The following is a 20,455-nucleotide window of genomic DNA, read 5'->3' as shown; positions in this document are numbered from 1 at the left end:
CAGGTCACCATCTCACAGTTTGTGGGATCGAGCCCCACGCTGGGCTCCATGCTGGCAGCATGAAGCCTGTTTGGGATTCTCTCTCTCCCTCTCTCTCTCTGCCCGTCCTTCGTTCTCTCTCTCTCTCTCAAAATAAATTAAAATAAAGAGTTTATTGAGTTCATTTATAAAACCTTTTTAAGTCTGTTTATTTTGAGAGAGAGAGTGTGCGCACAAGTGGGGCAGGGGCCGAGAGAGAGAGAGAGAGAGAGAGAGAAAGAGGGAGAGAGAGAATCCCAACCAGGCTCCGTGCTGTCAGTGGGGAGCCCGACGTGGGGCTTGATCCCACAGCCTGTGAGATCATGACCTGAGCCAAAAATCAAGTCAGACGCTTAACCGACTGAGCCACCTAGGCGCCCCAAGATAAATTCTTAGTGGAGGTACCACTTGGGGTATTGAAGGGTAGTGGCATTTTGACAGGTATAGTTCAGTGGGAGAGGCATTCTGTGTGTGGGGTGGCGAGGCAGGGATGGGGGTAGCAACACCCAGCAGGAACAGTGGACATGAGAAGCACCTATTGTGTTTAAGAGATGTCACGCATCCCAGTCGACCTGGAGGTAAGACCTGGGATGTAGTGACACCCTAAGGCAGCCCAGGCGGGTTGGGTCATATCCTGGAGAGCATTGAATGCCACGCTCACGGGTTTGGACTTGCCTCCCTGGGCAAGAGAGAAACACGAAGGCTTTTGAGCAGGGGGGTTACCCTTGCCCCCCACACTCCCTGCACCCCAGCCTGAATCACCCTCACCCTCGCCCTGAATCACACATTGTCAACGGCACATCTCGTCCTCCAGCGAGAGATCTGAGCGAGTGAACTAGAGAGGCTTGTGACCCGACACCAGGCTCAGCACAGACGAAGCTGAACGGTCAGAACAATAGGCATAGTTTGTCTCTCGTGTATCTTTCTCTGAAGCTACGGGTGGGTTGCAAGAGGAGGAATTTAGGGTATGTGGATGATATATAAGGTAAAAGAAAATGAAGCAAAAGGTAATTAGAAGTTCCAGGAAAAAATACATTCCAAGACAGAAAAACATCATATTACTTGACTCCACAGTAAACGATATTAACATAGTGGTAATGGTATAAACCCTTTTTCATTTTATTTTCTTTTATATTTTATTTTCTTTTATGTTGTTTTTTAATGTTTTTTTATGTTTTTTTATGTTGTTTATTTTACGTTGTTGGGGAGCCACCGACACTTCTTTGAGTTTATTTTGTATTTATTTTTTAATGTTTTATTTATTTTTGAGAGAGAGAGAGAGAGCGAGCGAGCAGGGGAGGTGCAGACAGGGAGGGGACAGAGGATCCCAAGCAGGCTCCACACTGACAGCAGCGAGCCCCATGCGGGGCTCGAACTCACAAACCATGAGATCATGACCTGATCTCATGAGGTTGGGTTGCTCAACTGAGCTGAGGTTGGATGCTCAACTGACTGAGCCACCCAGGCGCCCCAACACTTGTTTTATTTTAAAGTATAATTACTTACAACTAGATAGTGTAAGATTGTTAGATTTCATCTATGTAGTCCTCTCGTAGCATAACAAGAAATCGATAGATGATGTCTGAAAACGATGAACTCAGAAATACCAACAAAATCATACTGTAAAGAAATGTGGTCATAATTACTAGAAGGAGGAGCAGAGGGTATTTAAGTGGTTGCTTCTGTGGAACAGAACTAGGGTGTGATAAAAGGTGAGTAGGGGAACTGTGGCTTTGCATTGTGTGATATTTGATTCTGAATTAATTTTTTGTAGTATTCATATATTAACAGATATTTTAAATGATGTGTTTATAAAAAAAAAATCTAACTGTGGATCTGCTGTGAAGTTTCACCTGGAGACAGTTGAAACCTAACGAGAAGGATAGTATGAAAGTCATGACAAGAGATACTAAGGGCCTGGGGCGCCTGGGTGGCTCAGTCAGTTAAGCGTCTGACTTCGGCTCAGGTCATGATCTCACGGTTGGTGGGTTCGAGCCCCGCGTCGGGCTCTGTGCTGACAGCTCAGAGCCTGGAGCCTGCTTCGGATTCTGTTTCCCTCTCTCAAGATCCCTCCCCAACCAGTGCTCTGTCTCTCTGTCTCTGAAAAACAAATGTAAAAAAAAAAAAAAAAAAGAGAGAGAGAGAGAGATATTAAGGGCCCGAACTAGGCTGGTTAGGCAAGCAAATGTTCAACCAGATTTGTTCAATTCACACTCATCCAGACCTTCTTCTGTCAGGAGTCTCATCACAATGTTCTCTCTCTCGTCTCTCCTATCCCAAGAAAAGACCAAAGAGGGTGGAGCCATTTCATCTGACAGAAAGCAGGGTGACAGCTGGCTTCAGGAGCGCAGAGAACTGTAACGCCGATGTGTGAGCTCGCAGGTAGAAGGTTACAGGCAAGGGTGCATAACCCTTGTTCTATTTGCCCCCAAGAGCTGGAGGCTGCCCAAGATTCCATTCTCTTTATCTTCAGCAAATAGATTCTGATCAAATGCAGAATTGAAGATCCAGATATTTCCAAACAGGGTGTTTTCATAGAATTGTGTAGAGGAGCCCCACAAGCTTTCCCGGAATTTGAGAAAGCCATGGTTCAAGAGGCTAAGTGCCTGAGAAGTATTCTATCGAGTTATACAACCGTCTAGAAGCAGTGCCCAAGGAACTCTGCATCAAAGTATTAAAAAAATAAGAAACAGAGATGTTGGTTACCCCGTGGTTGCACACAACCGAGTGTATATTTAGTCTGCAAGCCCTCCTCCCGAGTCCTCTTGGAACTCTGAAGATTTCCCTTCGAAGCAGAGGTTTTGATGGTAAAAGACGCCAGCACGATTAGATTGTACGTAAGCCCTGCCATCTGAGCAATCGCCAGGCAGGTTATAGATTAAGTGAATTCAGCCATGTGTGGTGGCTGCAAATCCCTAGACATTTAAGTTTAGGGTCTAATTAGTTGAGTGTGTCATGATATTGTATGTACAGACTAAACAATATCTGTTCGCTGCACAAAGACAAGTTACCGAGGCAAGAAGCCAGCTACAGGGGAGGAAGACGAGAATCAGGACAGTGGCTTTGGGGTGCGGGGTGCGGACTGCGCTTGGTTTCCATCCCTCCCTGCCCCCTTGCCCTCATCTATTTCTCAATATCCCAGCCAGGTCCACTCTGCCCCAACCCTGAAGGGCTGTTCCACCTCAAAGAATTTCACCCTTGAAACTTGGGATCGTCCCAGTTTGCTCTAACTTGTAGCAGTTAACCCTGCTAAGTCCTGTTAATCTCTGGAATTTCTAAGCTAGTCGATGCAGCTTGTATTATATGGTTTGGGTTCATTGCTACTTTTAGAATATGAAAAATACTTTTTTAATAATTGAAACAATTTTTTTAACGTTTATTTATTTTTGAGAGAGAGTGAGTGGGAGGGGTAGAGAGAGAGAGAAGGAGACACAGAATCCGAAGCAGGCTCCAGGCTCCGAGTGGTGAGCACAGAGCCTGATGTGGGGCTCGAACTCACGAACCGTGAGATCATGACCTGAGTCGAAGTCGGACGCTTAACCGACTGAGCCACCCAGATGCCCCTGAAAAATATTTTTTAAATTAGAAGTTGGGAGAATGCTCAAGAATGAGAGACCGTTTGTATTTTCACCATGGGCACAAGGCATAAAACATGTCTCTCAACATTGCAGCTGCTAAGTAACGCAGCCAGGTTCCCAGTCTCCTAAATGTTTGCTTATGTGCCTCTGCATTCCCATGATACCATTCAAAAGTTCTGCTGAAGTCCCCCACGATTTAGGTGCACAATAGGAACAGGAAACATCATTTCCCATTTATTCTGATTCCTTTTTGCGATAGACCGAATGTTCGTGCCCCCTTCCATTCTTATGTTTGAGCCTCACCCCCAATGTGATGTATTAAGAGGTGGGCCTCTGGGAGGTGATGAGGTCATGAGGTGGAGCCCCCACGATGGCTTTAGTGACCTTATAAAAGAGACCGCAGAGAGCTCCCTCACCCTTTCCACCATATGAGGACACAGCAAGAAGATGGCTGTCTGTGAACCAGGAAGCGGGCTCTCGCCAGACACTGAATCTGTCAACACCTTGCTCTTGGACTTCCGGCCTCCAGAACTGTGAGTAATACATTTCTGCTGTTCACAGAGCCACCCAGTCTGTGGTCTTTTGTTCTAGCAGCCCAAACAGACCAAGGCATCTTGGGAACCGGGAGCCAACACCATCGCCATTCTAGACCAGACAGTTCAAAGCAGGAAGGGTTTGCTCAAGAAGAAGCGAGTGTGGTGTTTTGTCCTAAACGCTGAGGTTCTGTCATTCATCCAGTGTTGGGGCCTGTGCTGGGTCCTGGGGCTATGGGAGTGGACAAGGCAGGTCTCTTCCCTGCTCTCATCACGCTCACAGTCTAGTAGGGAGAGACAGACCCGAAACAAGAAAACAAAGGGAGAGCATTTCAGGGTGTGAGCAGAGCTATGGCGGACATAAACAGGGAGGTATGGTAAGGGTCACCGGTGGTGGGGGAGGACTATTATGGAGGTTCAACATTTTCCTTTTGGTTATGATGGCCTTGCCCCGAGAACTTTTCAGTCTAGCGAGGGAGACAGACTAAAAACAAGTAGACCAAAAAAAAAAAAAAAAAAAGAACCTAATTGCGGGTTATGACAAAAGAAACAAACAAAGAAACAAAGGGCGGTCAGAGAAGGTCTCTCCCAGGGGGTGCTAATTCAGCTGAGGCCTCGTGGGGGAGAAGGAACCCACGAGCCCAGAGCTGAGGAAAGAACATTCCAAGCAGCGGGAACAGAAAATTGGAAGTCTTTAAGATGGGGGAAAGCAGGTCATTTTCAGAAAGGAGACCAGTGTGGCCTAGCGAACAAAAGGCAGACTGGAAGAAACAAGGTTGAAGAGTTACACAAAGACCAGCTCCAGCCCGCAGTGAAGAGCGGGGTTCTTGTTCAAACTGCACTGAGAAAATGAAAAAGCCGCTTATAGTGTACCGTTCCTTGGCCTTCTGTTCCACACTGGCTCTTTCTCTGTAAACTTTCATGGGGCAGGTGGGCACAGGTTGTCAGTGAGAAATGTGAAATGTTTGAAAGCAGACTAAGCTAGCCTTGGCCTTTAACAGCCCATAGATATCCAAGTGAATATTCAAAGACAGTGGTTATAGGCAGACCGATCCTTCTGGACCATTATGGCCAGCAACCTGGTAAGCCAAGTGAAGCTTGAGTCTCTTCCCCCTTCACTTTCTTTAAAATGTCTAGCAGGGGTGGGGGCCTGGGTGGCGCTCTGTCATTGAGCGGCCGACTCTTGGTTTCGGCTCAGGTCATGATCCCACGGTTCGTGGGTTTGAGCCCCGCGTTGGGCTCTGTGCCGACAAGGGTAGAGAGCTCTCTTTGCCCCCGCCCCAGTACTCATGCCTGTTTTCTCTCTCTCAAAATAAATAAAAATAAACTTAATAAAATGGCTAGCAAGGACAGTGTTTCTAACACGCAGTGATATTTGTTATGTTCATACCGTTTTCCTCTCTTAGTAAGTAACTGAAGTAGCAGTTTGGTCAGTAACATACTGCCTCCTTCCAAAGGGGATATGAAGTGGGTCGCATAAATCCATGTACTACCACAGGATCAAAACTGATCGATAGATAAAGTTCATGACCAAGGGGAAATATGGGTAGGAAAAAAACATGAAACCGGGAAGAAAGTCAAAATAGTTTGCTGGAATTCTACAAGTGGTTCACGAACCTAGATACGGGCTGTCTGGTAGACGAATAAAAGAAGGAAGCAAGACCAAATTCATAATGTCTATAAGGTAAACCATAGTTTTGCTCAAGATAAGTGCAGCTTTTCCTGGTATGGAAGCCTGAGAGAAATGTCTCTCATGGGTCCTTCTAGACTGGGGACACTGCTCAGGTGCACCTATGTTGTTTGTTTGTTTTTTAAAGCAACTTTATTGAGGTATCATTTACATACCGCAAAATTCACCTGTTTTTTAAAATTTTATTTTAGTTTTTAAAGTTTATCTATTTAGAGAGAGAAAGCGCAAGTGGGGGAGGGGCAGAGAGAGAGAGAGAATCCCAAGCAGGCTCTGTGCTGACTGTGCAGCATATGGGCCTCGAACCCACAAACCACGTGATCAGGAGCTGAGCCGAAGTCAGACACTTAACCCACTGAGCCACCCAGGCGCCTCTCACTTTTTTTTTTTTTTTTTAAGATTTTATTTTTTTACGTAATATCTGCACCCAACATGGGGCTGGAGCTCACAACCCCAAGATCAAGATTTGCACTCTATTGACCAAGCCAGCCAGGAGCCCTCAAATTCCCCTGGGTTTTTTTTTTTTTTTTTCTTTTGAAGTTTATTTATTTATTTTGAAAGAGAGAGAGAAAGCATGAGCGGAGGAGGGGCAGAGAGAGAGGGAGACACAGAATCGGAAGCAGGCTCCAGGCTCCGAGCTATCAGCACAGAGCCCCGACGCAGGGCTCAATCTCATGAACCGGGAGATCATGACCTGAGTCGAAATCGAGAGTCGGATGCTTTACCGACTGAGCCACCCAGGCGCCCTCAAATCCACCTGTGTGACGTGTGACAGTTGCCTGTGTCCCTGGGTCTTCCGCAAGGCTTCTACATAAGAACACCTAAGGAGGTTTTGGAATCGGGGGAAAGTATTATCTTTCCTTCAGATAAAGTGATTCACGTGGGTAATCGTACTTTCTCCTAGCAAACAGCTCTATAATTGTTAGCATATTCCTTCTAATTGCTAATCTTAAGGATTACGGTATTAGTTCCACTTGATAAGATGGAGAACCTAAAAGCAGGGAAACTGAACAATTTAGCTGAAGGCAGACATCTGGCCAGGGCTAGACTTCAAAACTGGACTGCTACCCAAGCCATATTCTGATTCGAATTGCTTAATATGGGTTCATTTCTCCCTGTTTACAGATGGCTACTCCTGTAGTGTGTACATCTCACTCCATTGAAGTCCGGAAATGTGAAAGGGCTCCAGGAATCCAAACGCCCTTAAGGCCCCATGTCAGATGGCTAAGCACAGATTAACTGTGACTAATACACTCCAAAGCTATAAATGAAAAAAAGAAGATGTTTGCTTCTTCATTTTTGGAGACGCATACGAACATTTTCTTTTGAACTTGGGAAAAGTACCATCGCGTTGGTCCAACGGGGATGTATAGATGATCACTCAAGAGCGCAATGTGACATATGAGGATATTATTGCAAAAGACCTTGTTATTTTCCAGAATACACTAACAGAAGTGTATTCGGCAGACCGAAATGTTCATAAATTCATCCTTTTTGTTTATCTGGCCTTTTTGCACTCCTTGGAAAGTATTCTACATGGTCAAGCAAGGATTTGACCATTCTGGAGCCCACAGTCCTCGACCAGGACATTTTATGATCTCTCCAGACTCCAGCCAGCACAGACTAAGAGCTGGAGAGGGACAGAGAGGCCAGAAGGTCTTAACCCGAAGATGCTAGGGTGGGGAAAGAGTTATTATTTTCCTGGTTTTTTTTTTTTCCTTAAAAACCAACTTTTTTGTTGAGTGTAAGTGTATAGCTTGGTGAATTTTCACAAGCTGACCACACCTGCCTAACCAGTTAGCCATTTCCAACGGAAGATTTTTTTTTTAAGTTTATTTCTTTTGAGAGAGACAGAAAGTGTGAGTGGGAGAGGGGCAGCGAGAGGGAGAGAGAGAGAGAATTCCAAGCAGGTCCCACACAGCCAGCCCAGAGCCTGACGTGGGGCTCGAGCTCACGCACTGTCAGATCGTGACCTGAGCTCAAGTCGAGAACCGGACGCTTAACCGACTGAGCCACCCAGGCACCCCTCCGATGGAGGATTTTTAACGAGAAATGCGGAAAAAAAAAAAAAAAAAAGAAATAGGCAAGACCTATCCTCTGCACTGGAGAAAAGCATAGTCTAGTAGAGGAGACAGATGACAAGCAAAAATGCAAAACCGTGTCATTATCATCCATGTGCTGAGGGCCCCAATAGAAGCGTGTACGAGGTGCCCAGAGATGCGGTGGAGAAAGGGGTTCACCTTACTTTGACTTACTGAAGTCCTCGGAGAGGAGGGGACATTTGGGATGGATCTTTTTTTTTTTTTTTTTTTAATTTTTTTTTTTTCAACGTTTATTTATTTTTGGGACAGAGAGAGACAGAGCATGAACGGGGGAGGGGCAGAGAGAGAGGGAGACACAGAATCGGAAACAGGCTCCAGGCTCTGAGCCATCAGCCCAGAGCCCGACGCGGGGCTCGAACTCCCGGACCGCGAGATCGTGACCTGGCTGAAGTCGGACGCCTAACCGACTGCGCCACCCAGGCGCCCCGGGATGGATCTTAAAGGACAAGAGCGTCTTGGGTGGAGGAGGGTGGGGACAGAACTTGGCACGTGAAAAGAACAGCGTGGACAGAGGCAAGTTGGGGAGAACTAAGGGAAGGAGACTGCAGCAGGAATGCCGGGTGCAGGAAACTTCCCCCGTTGACCCCACAGCCTTCTCCCTCGGATACTCTCCTTTTCTGCCTGCCTCGCAGCGCAACTTCTCCAAAGATTCGTCTCCTCACATCGCCTCTTCGTCCCCAGCCCCCATCCACTCCTCAACTCACTCTGATCTGTCTTCCTCACTCTCTACTTGACTGAAACCACTCTTGCTGAGGCAGCCAATTTACACGCTGGCAAAGCAAAGGAACATTCTTCTGTCCTATTATGTAGCCTCTCAGCAATATCCAGACGTCAATCCTTCTTTCCTAGGACTATCTCTTTTCTTGGTTTTGGTGGCATCCCACATCTTGGCTTTCATCACGCTTCTCCTTCAGTGCCTTTTGCTAAATCCCCCTCTTCCTCTGCTCTTGCAAAGAGTTAATACGCTAATGCATGGAAAGTGTTTAGAAAAGTTCATGGTAAATAGTAAACACTCAATAAATGGTACGTGTTATTATTTCTAGTGTTCCTGTGTCATCTGTTTCATTTTTCCAGTCCTGCTATTGATTTACGCTTATTTTAAGTTATTATCCAACCTCTGAATTTTGTTGTTCCTCAGGACTCATGCTTTAAATGCCATCACCTAATTATGAATCACAAATTTCCAATTCTAGCCTTTCTTATCCACTGAACCCTTTTTTTCACACAGTAGCCAGAATATTTTTTGACAGAGAGAGAGAGAGAGAGAGAGAGAGAGAGAGAGAAAGCAAGCATGCGCATGCAAGTAGGGGAAGGGCCGAGTGGGAGGGAGAGACAGTCTCCAGCAGCCTCTGAAGTGGGATCCGTGCCGACAGCCGAGAGCCTGAAGTGGGGCTCGACCTTCCGACTGTGAGATCATGACCTGAGCCGAAATCAAGAGTCGGACTCTTAAATGACTGAACCACCCGGGCACCTCCAGAGTATTCTTTTTGAGACTTATAGATCATCATATTCACTGGTGGATATATTGAGTAACTAAGATTGGTAACAAGGCAACAATATCTGCTTTTTTTTTTTTTTAAATAAACTCTGTGCCCAGTATGGGGCTTGAACTCACGACCCCGAGATCAAGAGTCTCCTGCTCTACTAACTAAGCCAGCCAGGAGCCCCAAGAATGTCTACTCTGGTCACTTTTTTTAAACCCCAGTATTGTTAACATACAGTGTTCTATTACTTTTGAGTGTACAATATAGTGATTCAACAATTCTATACATTACTCAGCGCTTATCATGATAAGTGTATTCGTCAAAAAAAAAAAAAAAGTTTTATTGGGGCCCCTGGGTGGCTCAGTCTGCTAAGTGTCAGACTTCGGCTCAGGTCATGATCTCACAGTGTAAGTTCGAGCCCCACATGTGGAGCCTTCTGGGTATTCTCTCTCTCCTTCTCTCTCTGCCCCTCCCTCACTTGCTCTCACTCTCTCAAAATAAATAAATAAACCTAAAAAATAAAACACTTAAAAAGTTTTATTTATTTAAATGATCTCTACGTGCCATGTGGGGCTCGAACTCACAACCCGAGAACGAGAGTCGCATGTTCTTCTGACTGAGCCAGCCAGGCGCCCCTACTCTTGTCACTTTTATTCAACACCATCCTGGAGGTTCTAGCCAGTGCAGTGAGTCAAGAAAAAGAAATGAAGGCATACAAATTGGGGAGGAAAAAAGTTAGTTTTATTCAGATACCATAATTGTGTATAGAAAAAAAATTTAAGGAATCTACAAAAATAAAACAACTACGGTAATAAGCATATTAAGCAAGGTCACAGGTATAAGATCAATATACAAATTCATTGTGTTTCTATATACTGGCAATGAGAAATCGGGAAATAAAAAATCAAAACACATTATTGTTCGTGATAGCATCAAAAAAAAAAAAAAAAGCCTTCAAAACCCAGAAAACAATCTAATAAAAGACATTCAAGATCTCTAGATTGAAAAATAAAACACATCGCCAAAAGAAATTAAAACAGACCTAAATAAATGGAGAGACACATCATGTTGATGGGCTGGAAGTATCAATAAGGGTAGGATGTCAGTTCTCCCCAGGTAGATCTATGGATTTATTGCAGTCCCATTTGTAATCCCAGCAAATTCCTCTTGTAGAGATTAACAAGATGATTATAAAATTTATATGAAAATGCAAAAGATCTGGCCCAAACAATCTTTCTTTAAAAAGTTTTTTTTTAATGTTCATATTTGAGAGAGAGAGAGGGAAGCAGATCGAGAGCTGGGGAGGGGCAGAGAGAGAGGGAGACACAGAATCCGAAGCAGGCTCCAGGCTCCGAGCTGTCAGCACAGAGCCCATCGCGGGGCTCGAACTCACAGACCGCGAGATCATGACCTGGGCCGAAGTCGGACGCTCAACCGACTGAGCCACGCAGGCGCCCCAAACCAATCTTAAAAAAGAAAAACGGTGGATGTTGCACAGTATCTGAATTAATGCTTAATTCTAAAGCTAATAATGTGTGATACTGGCATAAAAACAGACAGGTAAATAGAAAATGTAGGGAGTCCAAAAATATATATTCAATTGGTTTTCAACAAAGGTGCAAAGGCAATTAAATGGGGAAAAGATAGCCTTTTCAGCCAATGGTACTTGGAACAGCTAGATATTCTTATGGAAAAAAAAAAATGAACATTGCCACCCCCTCACTGCTTACTTAAAAAGTAATCTCAGGGGGCGCCTGGGTGGCTCAGTCGGTTGAGCGTCCGACTTCGGCCCAGGTCATGATCTCGCGGTCTGTGAGTTCGAGCCCTGCGATGGTCTCTGTGCTGACAGCTCGGAGCCTGGAGCCTGCTTCGGATTCTGTGTCTCCCTCTCTCTGGCCCTCCCCCCGCTCACACTCTGTCTCACTCTCTCTCAAAAATAAATAAACATTAAAAAGAAAAAAAGTAATCTCAGATGCATAATGTACCTAAATGCAGTTAGGTATAGTTAAAACTATAAAACTTTTAGAAGAATATTTGCATGAACCGGGGAAAGGCAACAGTTTCTTAGACAAGATATAGAAAGCCCTGACACGGGGTGCCTGGTTGGCTCAGTCAGTAGAGCGTGCAACTCTTGATCTTGGGGTTGTGAGTTTGAGCCCCACGTTGGGTATAGAGATTCCTTTAAAAGGAAGAATAAAGAGAAAAGAAATAAATAAAAGAAAAAAAAGTTACAAACATTTTTTTTTAAAAAAAGAAATCACTGACATAAAGAAAAACAAAGACAAATCAAATGTTAATCAAAATTAAAAATTTCTTTTCATCAAAAGACACCAGTAAGAAAATGGACAATCAAGTCACAGACTGGGAAAAAAAAAATTCACCATACACATTACTGACAAAGGACTGAAGACAAAAACCCCAATAGGAACATGGGCAAAAGGCTTAAACAGACACTTGACAAAAGAAGATAGATGAAAATACACACAATAGGGGCACCTGGCTGGCTCTGGCAGAAGAGCATCTGACTCTTGATCTCAGGGTTGTGAGATCAAGCCCCGTGTTAGGTGTAGAGATTGCTTAAGTAAATAAAACTTAAAAAAAAAAAAGAAAGGAAACACAATAAACTTATGAGAAGGTTCTTGACACTATTGGTCATCAGGGCAATGCACACTAGAGCTGCAGCGAAATACCTCTTCACACTCTTTAGAATGGCTACAATAGGGGCGCCTGGGTGGCGCAGTCGGTTAAGCGTCCGACTTCAGCCAGGTCACGATCTCGAGGTCCGTGAGTTCGAGCCCCGCGTCGGGCTCTGGGCTGATGGCTCCGAGCCTGGAGCCTGTTTCCGATTCCGTGTCTCCCTCTCTCTCTGCCCCTCCCCCGTTCATGCTCTGTCTCTCTCTGTCCCAAAAATAAATAAATGTTGAAAAAAAAAATTTAGAATGGCTACAATAAAAAAGACTGACAGCATAAAATGTTAGCAAAGTTGTGGAGCAACGGGAAACCCCACACGATGTTGGGGGGGAATATAAAATGGTAAACCATTTTGAAAACCTGTCGAGCAGATCCTTATAAAGTGAAACATACATCTTGCCTGTGACCTAACACTTCCACACCTGGGCATCTATCCCAAACAAACGTAAGCTTATGGCCACAAAAAGGCTCACATAAGAAGACTCCCAGTGGCCTTAGTCAGTCATGTAGTCGAAAACCAGGAGTAGAGGACCAAAACGTATGTACATCCACAGGAGAAAGGGCAAACGGTGGTAAATCAATATCCTGGAGTATCAGTCACCAGGAAAAAGAACAAACTCCTGATACATGCAACAGCACGGATGAATCTCAAAAATACAATGTTGAACAAAAGAAGCCAGACATAAGAGTGTATACCATTATGAGTTCATTTATATGAAGTCCAGGAACAAACAGAACTAATCTATAGGTGGGGGTAAGGGGCATGAAAGAACTTTCTAGAGTGATGGAGATGTTTTATTGATTTTTTTCATTAAGTTTTTCATTTTAATTCCAATATAGCTAACATGCGGTGTTATATTAGTTTCAAGTGTACAATATCGCGATTTGACAATTCCATACTTTATTCAGTGCTCGTGATGGAGATGTTTTATGGCTTGATTGGGGCGTTGGTTACACAGAGGTTTATAATTGTCTAGACTCACTGAACTTAAGATTAATGAATTTTTGCAAATGTATAATTAAAATTTAATTAAAAGTATAAATTAAAATGCAATTAAAATTAAAAATAAAGCCCCGGAGCCTGAAACAGCCACAAAAACACGTCTTTTATCCAACTATTCGATTGGCAGCACTGCTTGGATGATTACGCAGGCATCTCAAATGGAACTCGGGTATTGAACGGTAGTCTCAAAATCCTTTGACACCATGAAGAGAATAAAATAAGGTCATGTGATGGAGGATGACTGGACAAGGGATTATTTTAGTTTGGGTAATTAGGAAGCCATGCAGCGAGCTGAGGAAAGAATGTTCCAGACAGAGGGCAAGCAAATGCAAAGACTCTAAGACAGAAATGATCTGGCCACATGCCTGGAACTTAGTGAACAAGGGAGAAGTGGTGGGAGAGGACATCAAAGAGGTTGGGCTAGAACTGTAGGGCCATGGTGGAGAGCTTGGATTTTGTTTTGTGTGGGATGCGAAGCCGTTGGAGGGGTCCAAACACGCCCACGGTCTGCCTTACATAACAAAGGATCGCTTCGGCTGCTCTGTGGAGAGTAGATTGGGAAGAGTGGAAGCAAAGTGACCCGTCAGAGGCTGCACTGGTTTTTCCCCTTAACCTCTTCACCTCTTACCCCATTACCTTCTCTGCCTTCTCTGACCCTGAACGCTGAACCCCGTAGATAGAATCTTCAGGGCTCCTTTGCTGGCTGGTTTCTTGTTGCGTTTGGCCAATGGCAGGCACCGGCAGGGGATCAGAAGGTAGAGAGGAGACATCGGGGTCCTCATTGTCACTCTTCTTGCCCCCTTTCCTTTCTTCCTCAACCAGGTCCTGGCCGTGGCTGTGTTGCTGAAGCTCCTGTGCTGGTTGCTGGTGCTTCAGACCTTTTGGTTGTTTTCTTAAGCCTGCTCATACCTTGGTTTAATGGTCAATAGCTCATGGTTTATATATAATAGTTAAAGTCAAGAATATCTTGTTTGCCATGATAAATTGGAATTGTCGACTAGGCATTCGAATGGAAACATCACACAGGCATGCAGACACATGAATCTGGAGCTCAGTACAGATGTTGGCTAGAAACAGAAATTGGGGGGGGGGGGCGGGAAGACATAGACGTTTGGGGGCATCGGTGTGTCAGGAGGTAGGCCCTGACTTCCACCGGGGAAACTGAAATTGCCAGACACTCACTTTCCCTGACCCCCCGCAGCCGGGGCCTGGATGTGTGAGCGAGGCTCAGCTGCCCTAGGACTCCCGTCGGGGACTTTGAATCTGGAGCCAGTGTTACAAAGAAGCAAGGGACAATTTTGAATTCGTCCTGATGGCAGCAGCTGTGGCATCAAAGGGGTCCCCGGCAGCGGTTGGCGGTGACAGTGTCAGCATTTGGTGTCCAGTCCAGAGGCACCTAACCAGGCTGTTTTTGTGGTGTGAGCTTGGCTGAGACTCTGACCGCTCAGTCCCAGATTGTTTCCAAGCCTGGTTCACTGGTTTTCCTGTCAGTTCTGTTTGCTACCTGATTTCCTGCCAGTAAATTCCTTTTCTCCTTCCGTGAACCAGAGTCAGTTTCTGTTGATTGCAGCGAAGAGCCCTTTTAGCACAATGCCTTGAACCTGGGAGGCATTCAACAAGTATTTGCTGATTAAGTGCCTGAATAAGTTCCCCCTCACACAAAGTTACTCAGTAAGGAGTCCCATGTTTTTCTACCATGGTCTAATGGCGGCCACTCTTTGTTTGGTTTTGTTTTGTTTTTTCATTGACAGCTTTCCTTGGAGTTTCTAAAGGACCGAGAAACAAGAGGTCAGCAGCTGAAGTGACTGTCATCCCAATCTAACAGGAATAAACATATTGACTCATGGGTGAAGTCAGTTTCCTTCTAAAAATAACACGTGGGAATTATTATTCACGGGGAAGGACCTTCTCTGGATCCTCTGTTATTTAATGATGTCCACATCAACCCACTCACCATTCCCCACATTTTCAACAGCACTGGTAGAGCCCATGACCTCCTGACTTTCACATACGTGTCCACAATGAAAGCAAGGATGCCTTTTCTGCTTTGCCACGGGAATAAAGAGATCACATTTTCCCTTTCAAAACTCCTCAAGGTAATTCAATTCCTCCCTCCCCTCCAGTGCTTTTAAATGAAAGTCAACTGTTGTCTTTGAGGAGATTTAAAGAAATTATTGAAACAGCTGGAGTCTAAATCTGCTTTGGCAAAAACAAAAAAAAAAAGTGTGGGATTATCCTTCACTGCTCTGTCTTACATTTTATTGATTTTGAGCTGCGTAAGAGGCCATCTGCTGTGACTCCTGGAAAGAAACCAACTTTCTGTCCACAGACAACTCCAAACCCAAAATGAAGGCCAGCTTCTCAGCTGTGGTGGGGACCCAATCCAGGAGAGTGTGCGGTCACTTGGAGCCTTAGCTGATGGAAAAGGGGGAAATGTCAGCAGATGGAGAAATGAATTCGTTTAAAAGGGATCACTACATCTGATGCTAAATTCTGTCACTTCTACCTTCATAGCTGTCTCATACCTACGCTCTCCTGTCCATCCTTGTTTAGTCTTGGACAATGAATGCTTCTCCATTTTTTTTTAAAGTTTATTTATCCATTTTGAGCGAGCGAGAGAGAGAGAGAGAGGGAGGGAGAGAAAGAGAGAGGGGGAGAGACACGTGAGCGAGTGGGGAAGGGGCAGAGAGAGAGAGAGAGAATCCCCAGCAGGCTCCACACTGTCAGCGCAGAGCCCGACACGGGGCTCGATCTCACTACCGTGAATCCTGGGTCTGTAACATTCTCTTTGTCTCTCTCCACTTACATTTTCCCAGGAGCGCCCAGTGTTCTTAGAATGCAACCTAGATCCCGTACTGCGGCACCATCGGTCTTTATGCCTACAAGCCTCTGAACAGCGCTCTTTCCTACGTGAGCCCCGCAACCCAGCCGCCCCACAATCTGCGCTCTCTCCCAGCTCTACGTCTTTGCAAGTCATTTTTGTCCTTCTTCAAAGGGGCCTCTGCCCCTCCGCCTGGGGAGCGATAGTTTGGTAAGCCTTTTCCTTCTCTCCACAGCTCCTGCCTCCTTCACAGAGGGAGGACCTCTTCTAAATTTTTTTTTTCAACGTTTATTTATTTTGGGGACAGAGAGAGACAGAGCATGAACGGGGGAGGGGCAGAGAGAGAGGGAGACACAGAATCGGAAACAGGCTCCAGGCTCCGAGCCATCAGCCCAGAGCCCGACGTGGGGCTCGAACTCCCGGACCGCGAGATCGTGACCTGGCTGAAGTCGGACGCTTAACCGACTGCGCCACCCAGGCGCCCCGGGAGGACCTCTTCTTATGGGTTCCCACAGTCTCCTGAAGCTCTCTCTACCACCGGTCTTATTACACTGCATTTTAATTGCGTTTATTATTCCCTAGTACTAAATTGTGAGCTCCTTAAAAGCATAGGCCTCCTTCCTTCCTCCCTTCTCTCCTCCCTCTCTCCTTCGGTCCCTTCTTCTCTCCCTCATTTCTTTCTTTCTGTCACACTGAACTATCTGAAATTTCTGAAATCTCCGGTCTGTGGGACTTTGCAACACTGTTTCACCTTCCTGGGCCATCGTTTTCCTACCTTCTAGACCTGGAAACCCCTATTCCTTCTGCAGGATTCCGCTGAGATGACATATACTCCAAAGAGCTTCCATTAATAATTCTTACCCCCAGTCCACCGCCCCCCCCAGCCTGACGAGGGGCCCCCCACCACACTCTATGCAAACATGTCATCGCACTGATTACACCCTACTGTGACTGAATGTTTACTCGTCTACCCAGCTGGACCAGGTACTCATTCATTCACTTATTCATATATTTATTCATTTCCTCAAATATTTGTTGAGCACCTGCTGTTCTAGGCACCGGGGATACGGCAGTTAACACAAAAGGCACACGTTCTGCTTCTGCTTCCTTGGAGCTTACATTCTCATGGAGGGAGACACACTCTAGACAAATACATAATATCAGGTGATGATAAGGACTTTAAACAGAAATCAAGTCAAGGCGATAGGGAGGGGCGGGGAGGTGTGCTATTGAGGGCGGTGAGGAAAGGCCTCTTGGGTAAGATGGTACGTTTGGGCAGAGGACTGAAGGAAGGAAGGGACCAAGCCATGCAGGTACCTGGAGTGTTCTAGACAGAGGGAACAGCAAGCACAGACGCCATGAGAATAGAATGTGCTGGGCATTTTTGAGGAACCGTGTGGAAGTCAGCGTGGCTGGAGCAGTATGAGTAAGGAGGGTGGTGGGAGGCATTGCTGAGCCTTTGAGTTGGACAACCTTCAAAAGTAAAGAAGATTGGGGCGCCCGGGTGGGTCAGCCGGTTAAGCGTCTGATTCTTGATTTCAGCTCAGGTCATGATCTCCTGGTTCGTGAGTTCAGGCCCCACGTTGGGCTCTGCGCTGACAACGAGGATTGTCTTGGGATTCTCTCTCTCTTTCTCTCTCCCTCTCTCTCCTCCCCTTCCCTGCTCACACACACACACACACACACTCTCTCTCTCTCACAGAATAAATTAATAAACATTAAAAAAAAAATAAAGGTCACGGACTAGGGAAGACAGGGAGCTTCACGCATGTTCAGCACCCAACACAGAATAACATTTCGTGAGTATTAAGAGCCGTTGTTTACTTCACCTCTGCCATGGGCTTATTATCTTTAATGCTCACAATAACCCTGCCAGGGAGGGGGTGTTAACCCAATTGTACACATGAAGCAACTAAGTCTACGTGATTTGCCAAAGGTCACTAAGATAATAGGTAGGACAGGGGGGAACAGCACTTGGGCCCGTCTGACTGCAGGATGTATCCTTATAGCCGAAAAGCAGTACCGAATAATGCCACGGCCTGACTCGGGGAGTGAAATGAAACATTCGCATAGCTTGAATGGTTAAAAATAAAAAAGGGCACGGCATACCGTTTAAAACTTAGAAGTACAAGAAACACCAGGAGCGTGATGCCATGGTGTTCTTACCTTGACAAATGACCACAAACTTGGTGGTCTACGAGAACTGAAATTTATTCTGTTCTGGAGGCCGGGAGTCCAATACCAAGATGGCGGGCAGGGCCAAAGTCTCTCGGGGCAGAGTCCTGGTTGGCCTCCTCCGGTTCCCGGTGGCTTCTCATCTGTCTTAAACACTTGTCATGGGATTCAGGGTCCACCTGGATAATCCAGGATGATCTCGTCTCGGAACCCTTAACGTATTACATCTGTGAAGGTCTTTTTTCCAAATATGGTCACACTCACAGGTTCTGAAAGTTAGAAGGTAGACATATCTTTTTTGGGGGGGGGGGCACCATTCAACCCGCTACAGCTGGTGACATGACATTAAGAGATTCATAGTCCTCCAATGACCATCCCGACCACATTTGGGCCCCCACACTCCTCCTGAATCTCAGTCTTTCTCAAATGCCTCAGATCCTACAAAGGAGGAAGCAAACGGTAATATCAGGTGTGTGTGAATTCTTGCATTGAAGTATCAGAAAGTAAATCCAATAGGTTTGTATTTCGACAACCGTGTGCTCGTCCGTCACTCCAGACAGCCACTGGGGCGACACTCAAAATATTTAACAACTGGTCTGATGCAGGTACCAACCCATCCGAATGGGCATAATCAGTAGTAACTGGTCATTAGTCCATCCCGTTCCAGAAGTTTCCTGGTCTTCAGAGTTTTCTTTCACATTACTTACACTATTTGGTTTCCTCAATGACTCTGTGAGCGTAGCAGAGCGTGTTATCTCAGAGGTGAGCAAACAGAGGCAGAGAAGTTAGCTGACCATCCTGAGATCGCTCAGTGGTGTGTGTTAGGTGGAGTTCTTGAACCCTTCTGATTCCTAGGCCAGTATTTGTTCCATGTTACCAGACTTGGACTGCTAGGGTAGACTTAGTTTATTTTGCAATGAATGTAACATCCATGGAAGATTAAGGCTGACCATCTCTTCAGGAAGTCAAATGGAGGAGCCAGGCCAGTGGTCAAGACCCAAAACGCCTTCAGGAGTTGGCAGGTGAACAAAGAGAGCCCTGCCTGGGGGTGAGACAGACAGCAGAATGGAGCCTGCGTTGATCTGGAAAAAAAACATATCTTGCCTAAAGGTGTTTAAAATATTTTTTTTAAATGTTTATTTACTTATTTTGAGAGAGAGAGATAGAGAGCCTGAGCAGGGGATGGGCAGAGAGAGAGGGAGAGAGAAAATCCCAAGCAGGCTCTGCACTGTCAGTGTGGAGCCCGACGCATGGCTTGAACTCACGAACTGCGAGATCATGACCTGAGCTGACACCAAGAATCAGATGCTTAACAGACTGAGCCACCCAGGTGCCCCCCCCCTTTTTTAATAACACTGAGCTCCCCAAACACAACACATCTGCTGCTTTGTGTGTATGTACCCTGTGATACTCCAACCATCTCAATGACAGAAAACAAATTTGAGATTCAGAGAGGCCAAGCAATTCTCCCAAAGTCAAACAGCTTGTTATTGACAGCTGAGATGAAAACTGAGCTCCGCTCACCCCTGCTCAGTCCTCTTCCCATGCTTATCCCCAGTCTGCACTTGTCCCTATAGAGCCTACCACCCCCAGGACTGTGGATCATAGTCCGGGCTTTTCCTATCCCGGTGGCACCAACCTCCCTGGGTCCTCATAATCGATTCCCCAAACCTTCTCCCTGTTCCCTATGGCCCTGCCCCATGTTTGGCCTAACCCGAAAAAAGAATTCTTGCTAGCGTAGCAGTGGGAGGCAACGCCTTAGTATGAATCGGTACAGCCAGTTAGGTCGGTTGGCCATGCCAAGTCAAGGATAAATTCCTTTATAGCAGAGTGGTCAGGGAAGGCAATGTAACATCAGGGCTAACAGTTTGGGATCTCCACTTACAGAGACCTGGGTTCAAATCCTGCCCGTGTTACTTTGGAAAAGTTACTTATCTCCTCTCTGCCTTAGTTTTCTTCTCTGCAGAATTGTTTCAGATTTGGTTTCTGCTTCCCAGCACTACAATGGGGATTAGAGAGAGTACATGCAAAGTTCTTAGCACGGTGTCTGGCATTCGGTAATCCATCACAAGTGACAGCATTTGGGGAAAAAAAATCAATAAAAAAAAATATATCCCAATGATGAGTATTCTTCGGCAGTCTGGGCTGCTTCCGTGCTCCAGGCCTAACCGGACTTCAGAGAAGAAAGGGGTGAGAAGGAAGAAAAAAATCTTCTAGGTCAAATGTGTTCCCATATGTGAATATACGTAGCCAGACTATGTTCATGTAAAGAAGGGATCTTTCATATACTTTCTCTGTAAATAGGGGTTCTTGGCAGGGATGTTTTTTGGTGCACCAGGAATAAATTGACAGAAATGGGATAA

This window comes from Leopardus geoffroyi, chromosome X (assembly GCF_018350155.1).
Source record: "Leopardus geoffroyi isolate Oge1 chromosome X, O.geoffroyi_Oge1_pat1.0, whole genome shotgun sequence".
Classification (NCBI taxonomy): domain Eukaryota; kingdom Metazoa; phylum Chordata; class Mammalia; order Carnivora; family Felidae; genus Leopardus; species Leopardus geoffroyi.
The sequence above is the reverse complement of the archived record's forward strand: the minus strand, read 5'-3'. Positions refer to the sequence as shown.